At 47.2% G+C, this 20,322-nt stretch overlaps 1 protein-coding gene across 4 annotated transcripts in view; it reads left to right on the forward strand.

Moving 5' to 3' along the window:
- SLC25A40 (solute carrier family 25 member 40) overlaps window positions 1-20,322 on the forward strand; it is a 964,848-nt gene that overhangs the window by 158,442 nt on the left and 786,084 nt on the right. The gene's annotated exons all lie outside the window — the stretch shown is intronic.

Genomic DNA, 20,322 nt, shown 5'->3' on the forward strand with positions numbered 1-20,322 from the left:
TTCTGCTTTGTTTAGAGGTTTTCCTGGGCTTGTCTTTCCCCATTTTGCTTATTTGGTATGGTGGCGCTGGAGGTTTGTGCCCTACTTGGAAGGGAAAGGTGGTGACAGAATGGATAGGCAGATGTTTTCCGGGGTGCTGGGGTTAATTTCACTGGATCTTGGTGTGGCTTGGATGGTGGTCGCGTGACTCTGTGACAGGTATGTCTGCAATACTCTGCTTTCGTCTTGTGACTGGGGTGACCACAGGCCTCAAGGCTTCGTCTGGGGTTGCGTTAGTTGTGGACGTGCACTTGCGTGTGCTTTAGTTGTTGTGGCTGCCTCGTTTTGTTCGCAGATACATTGCAATTCCCACTATAGCTGCAGGGCACACGTGTTGGGTGGTTACTTGTGGTGACGCGTTTTAGCGGGAGGATCCGTGCTGGTGTGCCTTCAATGTAGGCTGAATTCCGTCTTGCGCCCCACAACAGGAGGGGAAGCAGCTTCTGTTGCTGTGGCGTGCTTTTGCTGTGGGTTGCAACAGTCTATTTGGAGCAGTTGCGTGCGGTTGTGCAGTCTCTTACTGTGGCGCACTTGCCTGGTGTAGACGCTTTGGTAAGGCTTGTCTGGCTATCTATGGCTGACACCAGTAGGCATTTTCAGGATGTGTGCATGTGATATTGCGGCGCATTGGTATTGCAGAACCGTCGCCAGAGTTTCGGGCGGTCTCACCCTCCTCCTAGGGTCCAGTTTCGCCCGTGTAGGGCTTGGGGAGGGCCCACTGCTCGTCACCCACCACCAATGGCATGTTTTGTTTGATCGTCTTTTGGGTCAGTAGTGCGGTGCCTGCCTTCAGCTGCAGGGGGGTACGGCGGAACCTCTGGGTCCACTTTATCATGCGGGTGCATCGGGGGGGGCAACAGTGACTCACTTCTTTGGCACCAGCTCCTCACTTCCTGCTACCCCCCACTCCTTACCGCTGTGTTCTTCCGTCGGGTGTAGGGCGGCAGGATCAGTATTCCAGGATTGAGGTGACCCCAGCAGGCGCTCACGCTTTGCGGAGCGCCTGCGGTCTCGTTGTGGGTCCTGGTGGTCTTTGTCAGCCCCCACTACACGCTGTAGTAGTGCCACAGAGGCAGGTCGTGACCGTTTTCCTGCCCTACTCGGCGTAAGAGGAAGAGTGCTGGCGGGAGCTATGCGTATCTCCCCAGCCCCAGAGTCCAGTCCCTTCAGCACTCGCCCACGGGATCCTTATCAGGAAATGGGGGAGTAAGTTGCTGGCGGTCGCCTCTGGGGGCGGGAGCGCCGCCGCAGTGCTATGTGGCTGGGCCGATACTGTTCGCGTTTCAGCAGCAGCTTACCTTCAGGCCCCAGATGAGTGGCCCTCGAGTGGGAAGGAGATCTGTGCGGTAGTTTCAGGTCTGCCGGCAGATTCTTGCCATTGGGTTCACACGTATCAATGCTGGCCTTAGTTTCGCTCCGGGGTGCAGTCCTAGAGTGTGTAATGCGTCCCGCGTGTCTCGTGCGCTGTAGTATCCCAGGGGGCAGATTTCGCCAGATAATCGGGCTGGGAGTCTGTGCCGCTCGTGCCCTGTTTCGTTTCAGGAGGATCCCGTTTTGTGTCGCCGCCGAGTGGCATGGCGCGAGAGACGCGCGCAGGCCGGTCTCTGCCTCCTGACCAGCAGTCACCCAAACCGGGGTTAGCCACTGCCGATACCTCAGAAGTGGATCAGATCGCCGCAGATTGCCGGCTTTCGTTCTTGCCTGTGGTTTCCCAGGCACTCACACCTGGCGCCCCAAGCAGCACACAGCAGCACTTTTTTCTCCCCGCTTCTCGGCTGTGCCGATCGGACAGGCGCGGTCACAGAGCGCCCGCGGCTGTGTTTCATTCCTCATATGCCGCTCTCCCCCGCCTCACAGCCGCAGCAGCCATTTTGGTCAGTTTCTGTTTTCGGTAGCCGCTGTTATCCGCAGTGTTTTTCTCTGTCTATGCTCCGGTACAGTCCCCCACCACAGCGTTCCGTTACCGCAGCGTTCCGCTGCCTTCAGGTGCTGTTTTTTGCCATTAACAGCCCATTTTCACAGAGTATAACAGGATTTGGCTGGCGGCCCCGGGAGCACTGACGAATCATGTCCTCATCGTACGCTCGCTGGCCACGCCCCAGGTTTTGCATAATTAATGTAGAACCCCAAGACCTTCGCACATTTTTCCAGTAATGTGATGGCCTTAGGAAGGGAGTGTGTCATGTCTTTGAGGAACAGTAAGACATCATGTGCGTATAATGCTATCTTTTGCACACTATCTGCTGCCGTGGATACCCCGTGAATGCTCTGATCCATTCTGGCCACCGCAGCCAGAAGCTCCATGGCCATAGCAAAGATTAGTGGAGATAACGGGCACCCCTGACAAGTCCCTTTATGCATGGGGATGCTATCGGCTAGCTGACCATTAACCTGAAGTCTAGTAGTTGGGATACCATAATTAGCCAATACCATGCGAGAGAATATTGGACCACACACAAACTTCTCTAATGTTAACCGTAAAAAGTTCCAATCTAAACTATCGAAGGCCCTGGAGGCATACAGAGCCACTACGACCTATTTATCCTGTCCTTCGGGCCCATGCTATGACATCTATGGCCCTTTGGATGTTGTTGTATGTGTGACGCCCCATCACAAACCCTGCCTGGTCCGGATGCACTAGCCCGTGGAGAATTCCCGCCAACCTTTGTCAGTATCTTTGTGTATAATTGTGCGCCTCCATTAAAGAGAGAGATAGAGCGATGGCTCCCACATTCTGTCGGGTCCTTACTCGGTTTCTTGCTTCTCTTAGTTAGCCTCTTGGCTTTGCCATAATGTGTTACACACTTCTTGTCAGTCTTTGGCCTTGCCACACTGCATTTATGCATAAGATTCACTTTGTGGTGGTCTTGTTCCTGCATAACCTTTCTTTTGCAATCTTTCACACTTGCTCTTTTTTCCATAGGTTGCTTTCATGTGGCCACTCTCCCTTTTAACTTTCATCCGCTATTTGCTTTACCCATAAAGTTTTATTTCAGCTCAGTATTCAATATGCTTCATTTCAAGTTTTCATTCAGTTCGGTATTCAATATGCATAATTCTGCTTTGTTTCGAGTTTTCATTCTTACGGCTCTTTGTTATTTATGCGCAGCCTGCTAGGAGTGCCCCTTTTGAGTGGCTTCCCTGACACTCACCAGTCCTCAGCATTCCACTCTGGCGGCTCCCGCTGCTTCCTTTCTGCTGCTCAGGCTGGCTGTCCGGCCTCTGAGAGCCCCGCTCTCATGCCAGATGGAGTCTTGCATATGCCGGCAACTCTGCTGCTTCTCTACGGACACAGACAGCATCCTCTTTCTTTTCTTCACTCGCAGCCCCAGCTGCTCGTTCTCCAACAGGGAGGCTCCCACACCTGTGGCAGCCTAACGGCCCAACTCGCCTTGGGCTCCACAGGTCCTAGGGAGTGCCGGCTGGCGTCCTAGCTCCTCCTTAGGTTCCACCACAGCTGCCTCCTTTTGAAAACGGTCCTCTGCTGGTCTCTCCCACACAGGCCTCCCTGTTGCTCCCTTTGTTGTTCCACTGGTCTTCCTTTATACACCTGCAACCACTTGACAGGCTGCAGGTGTGGATTCCCAATTGGGTTTGCCTGACTAAATTAAAGGGACACATCTGAACTTGCAAGTACTCTGCAGGCATCTTCCTTGTCCCAGTACTAGAGTGGTGAAAGGAGGTTTTAGTGTTCACTACTCTTAGTCGCCTCTATCTCGTCCCAGTACCATAAGAGGTAGAATGTGGTTAAATGAGGGGAGAGGTTTTAAAATAGCCCATACAGACCGGGGGAGGGTTAGGTTGGTCTTCAATAGGGAAAGGGGGATACCATGTCTTGCCTGTGGGTACCCCATCCTCAAACCCCAAGTACCCGCTACCCAGTTGATCCTCCCTCGCTTCTCCACCCCCAGGGTCAGGATCCAAGCATGATGGCCCTTCTCTGGCCACCTGAGAAGTGTATCCAGGGGGGAGTATGAGTGAGGATACCCTCAGGTTTCTCACAGCTGTGACTGATTGCCTTTGAAACTGCCCTCTGACCCTGCACAAAGCTAGGTGCACTAGACAAAGTACCTCTGCGAGCTGTGTCATCTGGGATAAACACCCTAGAGACACCAGAAGCTGTGTCATCTGGGATAAACACCCTAGAGACACCAGAAGCATGGGGGATGAGAGAGCAGTTGTTGCAACATCCTACATATCTCTCTCTGCACTCTCCTCATATGGCTATAACATACATTATCTGCTGCAAAACCATGTGCATCTACTATCAGGTCTAAATCTACATTGCCCTCATTGCCCAGAAAATTAGTATCAACATTCTTTTGTGGCCACAATAATATGTCATCAAATTCTCTGATACTAGATACATTTAAGCCATTCACATCCATACTGTTTGCCATCTTTGAACATGATGACAAAAGAAACTAGAAAGTCATATTAACAATCATTCTAATATGTTTATGTTTGTTGTTTAGGTTTATAAATTTATAAAATGCGCAACCCGGTATCCAAGGGCTTCAGGGCGCAGACATAAAATGAGACGCAACATAAAACATAGTTTAACATATGAGACTGAAGTATCGGAGTAGGTTCTAAAAGGTAGGCACAGACTAATAGAATAGTAGGGTCTTCATTCTTTTCTTAAAGACCTCTATAGAGTCAATGCCTCTGATATCAGGGGGCAATGCATTCCATGCTGCCGGGGCCACAGCCATAAATGCTCTATTACGTGTTTTGGCCAGCTTACAGCGAGGGGTGATCAAGATGTTTGCATTATTTCATCTAAGAGATCTTGTGTGTTTCTTTTTAAACATTTCCATTAGATATAACGGCATTTGACCTTTAAGGCATTCGTAAGTAAAGAAAATCAACCTGAAGCATATTTGTGCCTGCACTGGGAGCCAGTGCAGGCTTCTTCTGGTGTCTGAGACGCGGTCCCTATGCCAGAGTTCTTTCACCGCTCTCACTGCTCCATTCTGGATCACCTGTAGTCGATGGAGATCCTTTTGAGCAAATCCAAAGTTTTCTTCTTATTCTTGAAAATCAAAAGTCCTGGTTTTCATTCGCTACCCCCTTTCCCGCTGGAATGAACTGCAAATCTCTAGGGCCTACTTAACTTTGAGTCTGCTCCTGTGCCGGTGGAGGGGCGCTGGTATCCCTTTCTGTCACTGATGTGGAACCAGCTCTTGCTGCCCTCCACCTTCACAGCAGTCAGAGGTGCACAAATTAGACCGTGCGGCCCATGGAAACACTGCTCATTCCAGCATTGCACGAAGGAACAAATAAATATGTCCCCGGGGAAGGTTCGTTGCTAGTGCATATTGTCAGATTCTTTGCTGCTTCCTCCTGTAGGTTGTTGGTGAGAAGATCCAACCTGTGAAGATATAACTTTTGATTAAGGACCTAAGGTACTCCCTAAACTCCTCACCCAGGACCTCTGCTGATTTGTGTACATCTGATTCTGTGTGTGCAGGTGAGAGCGGTGTGTGTAATCTACGCCTGTCACAATCTCAGTGATCTTTTCCAGGCTAATCCCTCAAATAAAACAAAACCGATGCAAAACAATGTAACCATGTTTTACTTAAATCACTGCACATTTTGGACAATCGGACCTTAAGAGCTCCATTTAATCCCTCCACGATTCTGTTGGCTTGTGGGTGATGTACTGAACCTAACCTGTGCTTCATCCCCATGTGCAAAGTTATTTCTGAGAACAAGGCATTATAAAAGTGGGTTCCATTGCCGGACTTCAGGACCTCACAAATTCTCCACCGTGGAAATACCTTCCTCACCCAAAAATTTGCTACAGACTTGGCATTAGGGTGTACACAGAGACCAACCTCAAGCCACCGGGAAAATTGAAAAACTACGATTATAAGGTACCGTTAGTTATTACATTTCACAATCATATTGGCAAAATCAATATGGAGTTCCCAAAATGGCACAGAGGGCCTAGGCTAAACCCCCCCCCCTTACTGCCCTCATGGTGTTTCTAGGATTGAGTTCTCTACAAACTATGCAGTTTCCTATACGTATACTTATCTGTTCCTGGAGGTTCGGCATGAACCATTCCTCATGGAGCTCTGCTGCAATTTGTTTCTGAGAGGTGTGCATCTCATAATGTAGTTGCTCTAGAGCCACAAGAAGCAGTTCTATAGGCGTTACTACCTCCCGCGTCAGCTTCTGTCTCCACAGCAAATCTGTGGGCGAGAGGTCACATCGTCTCTTTGTCCAAAGCTCCTGCACCTTTTTAGGTGCTTTCCCTGCATTTCTATAATTTGAGGCAAAGGGACTGCAGTGTATGGAGCTAGCAACTGTACCTGCTGGGACATGGTTTACATTTTTTGGGCATCTGGTCATGGAAAATATGCGCCTTCTTTCACAATGTTAGCACTTCGATTAATCTGGATAGCAGTGTAGCATGCTAGACAAGGGGTCCTGTCAGATCTCCTACACCCACCTTGACAAGACTGAGTGCACAGTGGAGGTTACATACGCAGAGTGAGAATAAATAGTGACTGGCTGCCCCTTACTCATTTCTAGCACCTCTATAAGTGCCACTAGTTCCAACGCTTGTGCAGAGTAATGCGAAGGCAACCGGTTCTTCAGTCTGACCTGGTATTCCCCATCGACAAGGCCCACAACCACTGCACCCATATGCCTCTCACCAGTATCCTGATTGATTTTCGAGGACCCATGAACAAAAAGTACCTCACCTCACTCCAATACGTCCTCCTTAACCCTCGTCCTCTGTTCCTCTTCTCCCTTATATGTTGTACCATCATGGACAATGTCATCAGGTTTCACTGGCTCAGTTTAAGATGTCGCTGGATTGACTAGGTGACACCATACGGTATGTCTGGGTGCATTGAATATAATAACTTCATACACCGAAACTCTTTCCGCCATTAAAGTCGATTTGGATTTTTCCAGGATTGCAAAGACTCCATGCTCCACGTATAAGTCACCAGGCAACTCATAGTAATGGTTGGAGACTTTTGAATTGCAAAAGTAGCTGCTGCTAAAGCTTGCTCACAAGGGAATTGTCACTGCATCACTGGGTCTAACAGTCCACTATAGTATTCTAAAGGTTTATGGCCTAGGGTTGTTTGCTGGGCCAGGACCGCTGTCATCAGCTCCTCGTTTGAGTGAGAACACAGATTTAATGGTTTCTTGTAATTCGGGGTCGCCAAGACTGGAGCATTGCTGATCGCAGTCTTGAGATCCTGAAAGCAAGTCACCATTTTTTCAGATCATTCTATCAGAACATTCACCTTCTGCACTTTTTTTTAATTCCCTGCAGTAAGTGCCTCATTTAACTAGAGTAGTCAAAGATCCAAGACCTACAATAGTTAGAGTCCCAAAAACCGCTGCATAGAGTAGTCAAAGATCCAAGACCTACAATAGTTAGAGTCCCAAAAACCGCTGCATTTCTCTCACTTTGGCTGGTTGAGGTGCATTCTGAACGCCAGTGGCTCTCTCTGGCTTTACCTGCCTTCTTGCGGGCAATATCACTTGCCCCAAATATACTACCTCTGTCTGGCAGTACTGCAATTTTTCTTTGTCCACTTTGTACCCCTTCTCTGCAAGCAGGTGAGGAGTTTTATTGAATTTCTTTGATACTGCACTTCTGAAGTACTACAAACTAGCAAATCGTCCACATACTGGATTACTGTGCTGGACAAATGTAAATTCCCCAAATCCATTTGAACCACCCTGTTGAAAACACTCTGCAATTCATAGTAACCCTGAGGCAACCTTGTGTGCTCGAAGCTCTGACCATGATTTGTAACGGCTGTGAGGTACTGAGAATCGGAGTGTAAGGGCACTGAGAAAAACGTATTCTTTAAATCAATCACTGTGAAGCGGGTCAACCCAGTATGGATATTACAGAGAATGGTAGCAGGATTCGGTACCACCGGGAATTCCACCTCAACAATATTATTGAGGGGGCGCAAATTGTGGACCATCCTCAAACTGGACCTCTTTGCTTTCTTCACAGGGTAGATGGCTGTGTTACATGGAGACACAGAAGGTTGTATCATGTCGTGCTTCAACAATGCATTAATGGTTTCATAAATCCCTTCATCCGCCTTTCTAGACAGGGGCTACTGCTTAACCCATGGTAATATCACACCAGGTTTCAATTGTATCTGCACTGCTCCAGTACTCTTTAACAGCTCCACATCATGAGTATTCCTGGTCCATAAATAGTCTGGCACTTTTTCCAAATCCTCCTTCCAATATGGTGATGTATTTCTAACGATGAACATGGTCCGTGGTACTTCCCTTTGCTCTATAGCTATCTGGCAAGGCACCCCAATGTCAAAAACCATCTCTCCTTGTGTCTTTGATAAATTGCTTGTCGGACACACCCCTTAGCGATAAGGATCGATCGATGCACAAAAATGTGCGCCACTCTCTGCCTTCCTCATCAGGGCCTGAGAGAACCACACTGCTTTCTTGATGACTACTTGCTTCTAGGAGAATTGTAACAATGGTGCCTGGTGTTTCCTCGTGCGTCACAGCAGGCTATAATAAAAACTCAATGTTACCCACCGTGCCTGATCTCCGATTCTCTGGACCCAACTCAACAAAACCATTACCCCATAAAGAAACAGCCAAATGTATAGGTACTCTCTTTATCGCGCTATCACTACATTAGTCATACAAACACCCTGCTTCTCTTAACGGATACAAACCTGCAGTTGAGCATACTATACCTTCCTGCGTTAAAGCAATCGACAGGTGGAGTCGACTGAGGAGATCTCTGTCAAAGTGATTCGCTGGGCTATCTGTACAATACAACAATGGAGTCGATAATGTTTGTGTACCTACCTTAATACATAGATCCTCAGTGTAAGGAACCGACAGGACAGCCCCAGAGAATGCCTGTGTATCTATTGTTTTGCCTGAAAAGGGGAACTCGCCTTCCTTGAAGCAAGTTTTTGTAGCCCCTGTTTTGACCCTGAATGAAAATGTTCGGTCAGCTACCTGCACATCTATCTGGGGTTCATTTTCCAGATCAGTCATAACGGACAGGACCGGACACATCATAGAACCCTGTGGGCTGTCCTAATCTTGGTGCATGTTAACACCTGGGAGCGAAAAAGGTTTCCCTCCAAACATACTTACTAAAGTGTAATGAGTGACCGTTGCTTGGGGTAAAGGATTTTTCTCCCATGTTTGTACCTGTACCTGTGCTGGCATCGTAGGTTGAGTTACATCGGTCTGTGCAGCCCCAGTCGCTGGGTTCTGTTCAACTGGTGCCTGCTGTGATTGCACATAATCTGGGGCATCATGGCATGGTCAGGGATTGAATTTGCTGACCTCCTACGTTAAAATTCTGTGGCCATCTCCAGCAATCTCATGCCACGTGTCCCATCCTTCCGCATGACCAACACTCAATCCATACAACCCTCCATAGTCCTTTTTGACTGTTCCACTATTAGACTGGGGCCTTATTCCTCTGAACCCGTCAAATGACCCATTTCCTCGTGAAACTCCTACCGTACCCCTCGGAAACACTTTGATTTGCCTTGGACCAGGAGTATACCCATCCATCCAACCTTGTATCATACCCAATTCACTATGTCCATGTTGTCCCAATTGCCCCTGCTGTACTTGAGTTGAGATATAATCACAGCTCCTCGCAAACAGATTTTCACTAGATTTTTCTGAACTAGCTTGTCCTCTGCCTTTTGTGCCTGTTCTATACTCTCCTTTTCCTTTTCTTGCCTCCTTTTACAAAAATGCACAATATGTGCCTGAATTTCCGGCAAACTCTTGGCCTCCGTCCTTGCTACTTAATCTAAATTGCGCTGGATTTCCTTAGGAAGTCCCTTGTTTGGCATGTGGTAAAACATCACCACATTCTTATCCCATGCTTCCCCCATCTCTGCCTTCCACATCTCTTGAATTAACTGGATGTGTGCGGCAGGATCACACCATCTAACTTAATTATTTTGTCCAGAATAGCTGTCAACAAGCTTTTTATTTCCCTTATGGCCAACATGACACCGGCAGTGTGAAATGAGGCACAATGTCTTTCAGTAGATGGGTTGTACAAATATCAGACTGTTATCCTCACTACACTAAACTTCGCTCCTGATCTGACAATGCTTTCCTGTCCTCTCACTTGGATCTCTTGGGTCCCCCGGCTAAACCGCTGCCCGTACTGCCAGTCTCCTTTGCCGCCACTTTAATTTCCTCTTCCACTCCGGCCGCTGACTCTCACACTGAGACAGCCCTTGCTAACCTTCACCTCTCCATCTCCAACACCCTTGACACCCTTGTCCCTGTCATGAGAATGTGCATCAAGTCTGCCTCCAAGCACAACACCTGGTATGATTCCAACCTAGGATCTCTGAATTGCAAGTGCAGAGTTGCTGAGCGTAAGTGGCAGGCTTCGAGCACATCCTCTGACAGACTTGCCTGCCGCCTGCTCCAAAGGCAATACAGACTCCCCATCCGCTCGAAGAAGGTGGCCCTATATCCAAGCCCATATCTCGGGGGCCACTAACAACATGGCTGAACTATTCAAAATCTGCAAGCAACTTTCCAATCCTACTGTAGTCTACACTTCTCCTCTGCCTTCCCTGACCCTCTGCACTGGCCTCTCACTACATCACCTAAACTCAGGACATCTTGTCCTCGCTCACCTCTACACCCCTCCCTTCCCCCTCACCCAATCTCATGCCTCCCCTGCACCCCCCCCTCTATCTCCCTCCTTCTCTCCTCTTTTTCACCAGTAGCACGGGATGAGGTCTCTAGACTAGTCCTCTCAATGAAAGTCTCATTCAAACAGGCGGTTCCCTGCTCCTCCAGAATTATCAAGGACAACATTGCCTCCCTTGCTCCAGCATTGACTGATTTTTGCAATCACTCCTTTTCTACTGGCTTTCTCGCTCCACCTCAAGCACTCCCTTGTGCCTCTTCTCCTCAAAAAGCCTTCTGCTGACCCCTCCTACCTGGCTAACTACTGCATGCCCTATCTCCATTACCCCCTTCTTGGGCAAACTCTTGGAGAAGCTTGTCATCTTCCAGCTGATCCACCACAATGAATATGTTGATTGTGTCCATGACCACCAGTCTGGCTTCAGAGACTGCACTCCTGAACACCCCATAAGCCTTGCTCTCTAACCTGGACTCCAACTCTCCTTCTGCTCTCATCCTTCTTGATCTTTCATCTGCCTTTGACATGGTCAACCATGCCACCCTTATAAATCGGCTTTGTGATACCCTTGGCATCACAGACCTGACACTGGACTGGTAGACCTCGTTAAGTGACCTCAATTCAGCACTCCAACTAAGTCAATGCCGAGTCTGGGATGCCCAAGGGAAGCCCTTAATTATATATTTTTATGACAAGTTCATAGATCTGGATGATAAACCCTTGTATAACGCCCCTCTCTTTGAATCCCCCTGACCTCACTGAGCCAAGAAGTAGGTTTGTTTTGCAAATTAAAAGATTTATTTGAAAAATTAAACCAGATATATATCACACTTTTATAAATAAATGAATATTTGATAGCACACTTATGAATATGACAGTGATCAACAATGGATAATATTACACAAGCACACTTTTTTAATTACTTAGGAGTTGGTATAGAGAGGATACAATAGCTGAGAATGCTTTTATGGTTTCAAGGAAATGCAATGATGGAAAAGAATGCAGCACAGAAATAAACTGAGATGGTTTCCACAAGAGATAATATGATCACTTTTTCTTTTGACAATTCACTCCCCCCCTATGCAATATAAGGAGATGGAAGGAGAGCACACAATTTTCAGGATTACAATTGAATGCAATACCAATTCAGTTTCCCCTAGCAAGCTTAGAGCAACAGGGTTGATTTTAAAACACAGGCAAAAATACTTTAAATGTGATTTGCAAAGAAGTGAAAAATATGCTAAAAATGATTTTATTTCCCTATAGGAGATTCAGGGTAAGTGACAGCTACTTTGAATTAGTTCAGGTCAACACTAGCAATGATTCATGAGGGATTATCAGGTTGAAAACGAATTTCAGCAATGCAAGCAAGAGACAGCAATTTTTTTAACGTGTGGTGAGATTGAGCTAGTCTTCAATTCGCAGCACTTTTTCCGAGTGCGTAAAGCGCGATTATGGAAAATCTATAAGGAGTTAAATCTCGTTCCTAGCACGTGCGGTTCAAAAGATACGGACGATTTTATGGAGGTAGATTTTCAGAAATGAAATAATGTTCAAATAGCAAATGACACTTTCACAGGTTTGAATCACAGAATGGACAAACGATTTTATGCAGTTCTAAATAGGTTGAAATGGTTTGAATTAGATTATTTTAAACTAAGAGATGACTATACACAGTTCTGTGGGTATTCAGACTATAAATTTGAAATAGGCCATCAAGATCTGGTCAGGTTTGGGCTTCACTCACCACGGACGGTGTCTGGTACCGGTTCTGCTCACAGCAATCTGGTCTGGCCTGCGGTTCTGGATCTCTGGTTCTGGTCTCGGCACTGCACAGCAGTCTGGTCTGGTCTCTGGTTCTGGCAAAAGTTCTTGCACTGCACAGCGGTCTGGTCTGGGTCTCTGGTTCCGGCAAAAGTTCTGCCACTGCACATCGGTCTGGATACAGCTCTGCTTTCTGGGTTCTGGCACTGAGTACTAGCCAGAATCAAACAGCTCGCCCGGCTGTTGAATAGTTTGGTTAGGTGGCTGGATTCTGAGGCCTGCTGAGAAGGATTCAGCTTTTGGTTCAGGCCTCTCTGCTTCAAGTTCTGGAGTCTATATGGAGTCTATGGTCCTTCTGGATATTGTCTGGTCCGGCAAAGTGCTTCGCAAGAAAGTGGAAAGTGACTGTCCCTACCTGGGTTTCAGTGGGTCTTTTTATGTCTTTTGAAAGTGGGTGGGAAGGCTGACTTTCTATGCCCAACCCTCTGAGGATCCTGATAGGCTGTAGGATTCTCTGTCGCCTGACTGGGGAACTGAATTGTGAGTCATCCGGCATCCTTTTTATGGCATACAGAAAGAACACTCCCCTTGTCACTTTACACACAAATCTATTTTTGACTTAAATGCATATTTATCTATGTACATATTTTCTAATATCATATGTCAAGTTAACATATTTTCTGTAGCACCAAACCATCCGATCCCTGTCTTTGTAAGATGTTGTGTTCACTTCTGACAGAATTCTGCCCTTTTCATCCAGAACACAAACTCTAAACTTTTCCAGAATTTACACAAATGTGCGCGAGGAATATGGGCAGCAGATGATGAAGTGTCAGATTTTTAACATACATACATTTGGAGTAATACCCTATTTTCCGTTACTATCCCCCAGAACATAGCACAGAGTCCTAACACCTCTTAAAATGTGCACAGAAAAATCACAGGAATCATGACATTATTGATATAATTTTGACAATTATGTACTATGAATTATCCATCTTTTTAAAATTATGCTCTGGCCCAGATGGGTGTGGTTTAGGTTCCAAAGCACATGGGGGGATTTCTGTCCGTCCCCGCCTCCAAGCTCAGCTGGCTCACAGAGGCAGTGCTCCTCCCAGTTCCTTCCGAGAGGAAGCCATTTACGACCCCCAGATTTAGCATTTGCCTGAGCCAAGGAAAGTTCATTGTTCTGTTTCCTGCAGTCCCAGGTACTCCTCCCCTAATTCAATCAAAGAGGTGTGATCTCCTTTTGGTGGGAACAGCAGAAGGCAGCCAGGCCTGTGAATGCAGTTGCTGGGCAAGTTTCAACTCCTGTCAGGGGTAGTTGCCGGGCAGAATTCAATCTCTTTGAGCCAGGCTTCAGCCAAATGTCACTTTTATTCCAGTTTTTGACAGATGAACGCTGATTCTAAGTTTAAACAGTTGCAACCTATGTGACACTCAAAAGTAGGTCACTCATTTATTTTAAACATTTCGATTTTAGTGGCTTTAAATCCCATTTCACTTAAGCTGCTGACATCCACAGCTCAGCCAGTTGTGTTATGAACATTATTTTAGGCTCTTCATCTTTCCAGATTTGGTATGCACAAAAGGCTTCATTCTACCAGACGTCTGCTGGTGTTCAGTAAGATTTTTGAATATCTTGCAATGTTTGAAATAGGCATTTTTAGCTTGCATTTCAGAGAAACAAAGGTGATTTCAAAGCCCTTTTTGAGCTAACAGGCACTGCTGTTTTTCCTTTGGCACCACGTTTCACTCATGGCGCTTCTGGCCCATCACGCTTGCACTGGTGGGTGGCAGGTCAGGCGACCATTTTGGTGTGCGCAAAAACTGCGCGGTTTTCCTGGATTCTGGCGCCAATGTGGGCTTTTCAGCCATCTTGGATTTTCTAAGCCCACAGCACCAAATGTTGCAGCATAATAACTTGAACGTGGGTCGATACACTTATCAACCTCCTTCCTCTCTGACTGACCATCTGAGGTTCAACTGGGCCCTTTTCTCTCCTCCATCTCACTCTCCACATGTGGCGTCCCTCCGGGCTCTATCCTCTCGCTGTGGCTCTCTACATCTACCTTGCCCCACTGGCCCACTTGATCTTCGCCTTCTCACCTCACTTCTAGTGTTATGAGGACGACACGCAGCTCTCCTTCAAGCTTCCCTCCTCTTCTTCCCCTCTCATTCCTGCCGGTCTGTCTACTATTCAGGCATGGGGAGCTGCAAACAATCTCTGCTTTAATGCCAGTCCTTCTCGTTGGGACCCCAGCTCCCTCATTCCCTCCTACTCTCTGGCCCCCTCCAATGGGTCCCCTCCCCTCACCCTCTTGTCCGGCAAAAAACCTTGGTGTCATTTTCAACTCGTCTCTTTCCTTCTCTCCTCACTTCAGAACTTTCCAAGAAGGCCAACTTTCAGCTGCACATCCTCAGAGGTATTCTCCTTTTCCTCACCTTCGCCCAGAAATTCAATGTCTCCAGAGCTCTGGTCCTCTCTAGGTTGGACTACTGCAACAGCCTCATCCTCAGTCTGCCTAACTCCTCCCTTTGCCCCCTTCAACTAATCCAGAATAGGACTGCAAGACTTATCTTTGACCTCAAGCCCAGGGGCTGCATCTCTTCAGCCCTAAAATGTCTCCACTGGCTCCCGGTTGTTGCAAGGATCAAGTTCAAGACCCTCTGCACCATACACAAGGCTTTCTGGGGCCTAGGACCTAGCTACATATCTCTCTCCCTGCTAGAGCCCTTCTGTCTTCTATCTCCAACTCTCTGCAGATGAAATGCTTTTCCAAGCAGAGAGTGGAGGGTAGATCCCTCTCTACCACAGGAGCTTCCCTCTGGAATGGCCTCCCTGCCCCTCTCAGGCTTGAGCCAGATCTCCTTACATTCCAGAAGCTTCTCAAGACCCTCTTCTCTTCTTCCTTCCCTCTCCCCCGCCAATGCTCCCCTTTGCCGCATTGACTGGGTGGCTGGTTCCTTCTGAGTATAACAGGACACCAGGCCCTCCTCGTCTCTGTCCACCCCCTCACCCCTTTCTCTCCTGAACACCCCCAAGATCCCATTAGTGCACTTGTCCTCTGGGCCCCCTCCCCCTGTGCTAGCCTGGCGGGCCAAAACCGTTACTGAGCCTGGGCAAGCACCATCCTCGCACTCAGCATGTGGTCCTTCCTTCCCTTCACTCCCTGCATTCCCATGGCACTCACCTAGCCCATGCCCCCCCCAGCACTTGCGTCTCTCCACTCCGACCTGCACTTCTCTTCCCACCTCAGCACTTACTGTCACTGTACTTGCACGATCCGACTGTCACAAGGCTTAGTAGGACCGTTTTAGTTATTCTCATCCTTGTCTCCGCCCCCCCATTTTTGTCTTGTGGCGCCTTGAAACACCATTTGCTTTATAGGCGCTTTATGAATAACCAGTAAATAAATACAAATGAATAATAGTTTATGCAAAATGTTGTTCTTGCTTAGCATTACATAATCTGACATACTACACATTTATTTATTCACATTTGTAAAGCACACAGCAGCCTTGAGCATTATGGCGCTGTTTCAAGACAAAGAGCTTAGTTATATAGTACTTTCTTAATGATAGACAGGAAGTACATTCTTAGTTGCAACAAGCACGGTACGGACGGACATTGCGTGGGAGAGGGTAGGGAGTGGAGGAGGATGGTGTTATTTGAATAGAGTAGTTTTAGGGCTTTCCTGAACGCTGAAAGGGAGGGTTCAGCTCTGAGTCAGTTGGGTAGTGCGTTCGAGAGTTTAGGTGCTAAATGAAGGAAGCCAATACCCCATGCTTTGGCCCTTATGATGGAAGGGATGCGAAGTTTGTTGGCATTGCAAGTTCTTTTTGGCCGTGAAGATGTATCTTTAACAATGGTGTCGTATAGGTAGGGTGGAGCATTGAGTGGAAGGCATTTGTGAGTAAGGGAAAGGGTCTTGAATGTGATATGATCCTTCACTGGAAGCCAGTGTGCATCTCGCCTAGCTTGACTGATGTGGTCCCTTTTCAGTATATTTAGAGCTGCTCTAAGAGCATTATTCTGAATGACCTTGAGTCTGTTTAGATTTTTTGCAGAGGTCCCTACTAGGAGGACGTTACAATAGTCTAATTTGGCTCCAATGGTAGCTCTAGCTATAGAGAGCCGGTTTTCTGTGGAAAGGAAAGGTTTGACTGCATTGATATGCTTGGTGGTATGGGCAGATGCGGAAGCAATGGCGCTAACCTGTCATGTCATGGATAGTGTGGAATCTAGGTGAACACCCAGTGTTTTAACTGATGATGAGACCGGGATGAGCGAGTTGTCTATGGTGAAATTGCAGTATTTTTGGTCCAGTTTAGCTAGTGTTTCTTTGGGGCCGATAATGATGATCCCGGTTCTGTCTCCATTGAGACATAACCCATTTGTCACCATCCAGGCTTGGATGGTGCTATAAATCAGGTGGATGGCTGTAGCGTCTTGGACGTAGGAACGTGAGAGAGGCAGGAGTACCTGCGTATCATCGGCATAGTTCGTGTAGGCTATGCTGAGGGAGTCCAGTATGTCAAAGAGAGGTTTGGTAAATAGTTTATGAAGAGTGGGAGCTGTCCAGGAGCCCTGAGGGACTCCACAGTGTATGGTAGAGGGAGCCAGATTTGCCCGATTGAAGAAGACTTTCATGGCTCTTCTGTTTAAGAAGGAGATCCAAGAGGAGGCCTCAGTGGAGAACTGAGCTGCATGAATGAGATGTGATGTGAGGATCTTGTGGTCCACAAGATCAAAGGAAGCCGAGAGGTCAAGAAGTAGGAGGAGGGCTGGCATTATAACATGACTGTTATTTGATTTTTAAGATCTAGTAGGGCAGTTTCTGTGCCACGTCCTTTGCAGACCCCTGATTGCCTCTTACCAAGGATGGCGTTGGTTTCAAGAAATAGTTTAATTTGCTTGTGAGTCACCCTGTCCAGGATTATTAAGAGGAACGGGAGTGTGGTGATGGGTCAGTAGTTATTAGGTGAAGAGGGGTTCAGTAAAGGTTTTTTTAATAGTTGGCGTACCCATGCTTCTTTAAGGCTGGCAGGGACAGACATTGAGATAAACGAGGCATTGATGAAAGTCGTTAGGAGAGGTGCAAGGGAGTTGGCACATTCTTTGACAACGTTAGGTGGGCAGATGTCTCCTTTACACATGGATGGTTTAATGTGTTTAAGGAGGTCAAGAACCTCTAGTTCCGTGACATCATGGAAAGAGACAAGCTGCTCAGTGGGATCATGATGGGGTATGTGGTAGGGCTGGAAAGGCTGTTCATGTTTGGACAAGTCATTGGATTGCGCTTGAATTTTGTTTTGGAGCAGATCTATTTTGTTAAGCAGGGCTGCTTGTATGCTGGAGCACCATGCTTCATCTTTAACAATTTCATCAGGGCTGGTTGAAGGGGTAATTAGCTCTCGAAAGATGGAAAACATTTACTTAGGTTGAGAGTTTGCCTTAGAGATGCGAGAGTTGAAGGAGAGAGACTTGGCTTGAATGACCGCCTTTTTGTAGTGGGTGGATATCTTTTTGAAGTTTTCTTTAGTAGATTCACACGGGTTGGTTTTCCAGTTAGAAAGAGCTGTACGCATGGTAGTGCGTAGGGCAAGTAGTTCATCTGAGAACTAGGCGTAGATGTGCATCGATTATTTTTCCTTTTTATTTACTAAGGGTGCAATGGCCTTGATTGCATTGGTCAGAGTGTCAACGTGGATATTTGCAAATATGGCAGGGTCACTAGAGAAGGGAGGCCTAAGTTCTGGGATATTCAGGAAAGGAAGGAGGTTGGCCTTAGTTTTTTGGAGTTTCTCACTTGGGCTGGAGGGGCAATGGTGGGAGCTTTAATAGGTAAGGCTGAAGGGATGGTGAATAGAATACAATTATGGTCTGTCCATGGGAGGGCGGAGATGGAACTGATGGTAGTGTGGCAGTTGTGGTCAGCCACCCAGTTGAGGATTCGAGCTTTGCAATGAGTTGGACTAGTGACATTTAGTTGGAATCCCATATTATTGAGCTCTTTGGATAGGGCTGCTGCTGTTTTGTCTTTGGGATTATTGAGGCCTAAATTGAGGTCACTGAGTAGAATTGTTTTGGTTGATTTTATTAAGTTGTCTCCTAGTAGATGGAGGAGGTGTCCTTGGAAATTAGAGGCAAGGCCCGGTGGCCGATAGTGTGTACATCTATAGTACAGCTAGGCGATAGTGACAGTTTTGCAGAGATTAAGTCAGCATTGCCTTCCCAGTGGAGGATGCATTGTCTGACGGAGAGTGAGTCTTTTGTTATGAGAGCTACTCCTTCTCCTCTCAACAACTGTCTGACTTGTCGGAGGATGGAGTAACCTGGGGGGAGAGCTAATGAGATAGCAGGTCCCGATGCTTCATGAAGCCAAGTCTCAGTAATGGCGAGTAAATCTAGGTTGTGGATGGTGAGGAGGTTGTGAATTTCAAGAGCATGGGCAGTGAGGGAACGTGCATTAATGAGTGCACATTTAAGCGCAGTGGAGTGGGTGGATTTTTATGTTTGTCATGGATCGTGGACTTAAGGGTAGCATTCTCTGGTGCTAAATGTGCGTCGGGTGGCCTGATGACTTGAGGATTAAGTGTGTGTGTGTGTGGTGGTGGTGAGAGTGTTAAGAGTCTGTGGTGTGAGAGACTTGGGAGATGCGACAGCAATGATGTTAGATTTCTTGGTTAGGGTGCACTTAGTGGCAAAGTTGTACTGAGAGCTGCTGCTCAGGCTGGGATTCCTGGTAGAAGTGGGCTTGGGATGGCTGTAGAGTTGTAGAGGTAGAATGCGGGATCTGAGCCTTGAGAGTCTTAATGCCAAATCTGAAAGCGTGTGGGTATTAGTAGAGAGGCAGTTATGGATGGCTAGGAGCATGGAGCGATCAAGGTGTGTGAGTGGGAAGGTGAAGGTACCATCTTCCCCATGGTAGGTATTGGCAGGAGAGGTCATGTTACAGTTTATCATAGTAGGTGGTGCATAGAGGATGTAGGTAATAATATTAAGTGCTGCCACTAGCACCGTGTGACAGGTAGGTGTCGAATGAGGTGCGTTCTTCATAATTGGTGTGGGAGCAGAGAGCAACAGAGTTAAAAGGAGAGCATGGGGCAGCACAGTTGATGAGCAAGCAATGTCATACAATAATATGCAGAATAGTACAGTTAACGAGCCATGGCAAACAATTGATAGGAGAGTAGTGTGCTATGTTACTACTGGGATAGGCAGAAAACCTTACAATATGTACGTAGACCGAGGAGTTGGATCTAAGCACATGGTGAACATGTGCAGGGACAAGTATTATAAGCGGTTATGGTGACCGTAGGAGGGTGGGCATGACAAAATAGTAGACTGTGAAACAGGTGCAGATGAGGTGCACTGACAAAATAGTAGCGTGCAAAAGAATATCAAAGACAGAGTTCCAGTGTCCTCGGACTACCTTAAGTAGAGCAGCAATGTCATTCAGGCAAAGTTCGGCAGGCTTCAGATAGGCGAAGAACAGGATGTGGGTTAGGAGGTGGCTGCTTGAATGAGACTCAGCTTGTTGTTATTATGTGAAGGAGGTATCCGCAATGCGGAAGAGCGAGGATGCGTGAGATTAAGCACACCGTGAAGATTGATCGAGGAAAGGTTGTTGTAGATGAGGGGTGGGAAAGTACTTGCAGGAGATGTGTGGCCTCTGGATAGTAGCGTGTCCGGCCGATGTACAGACAGGCACAGACAGGCCCTCAGTCGCGGCAAATGACACCTGCAATCACACCATACAACTACGTCACAAGATCCAGTTTCACTAGCATGGATGCGAGTACCAAATGTTTAAAGTGAGTGTTGTGATACAGTGATG

Source organism: Ambystoma mexicanum, chromosome 2q, assembly GCF_040938575.1.
Source record: "Ambystoma mexicanum isolate Mex_15411 chromosome 2q, UKY_AmexF1_1, whole genome shotgun sequence".
Classification (NCBI taxonomy): domain Eukaryota; kingdom Metazoa; phylum Chordata; class Amphibia; order Caudata; family Ambystomatidae; genus Ambystoma; species Ambystoma mexicanum.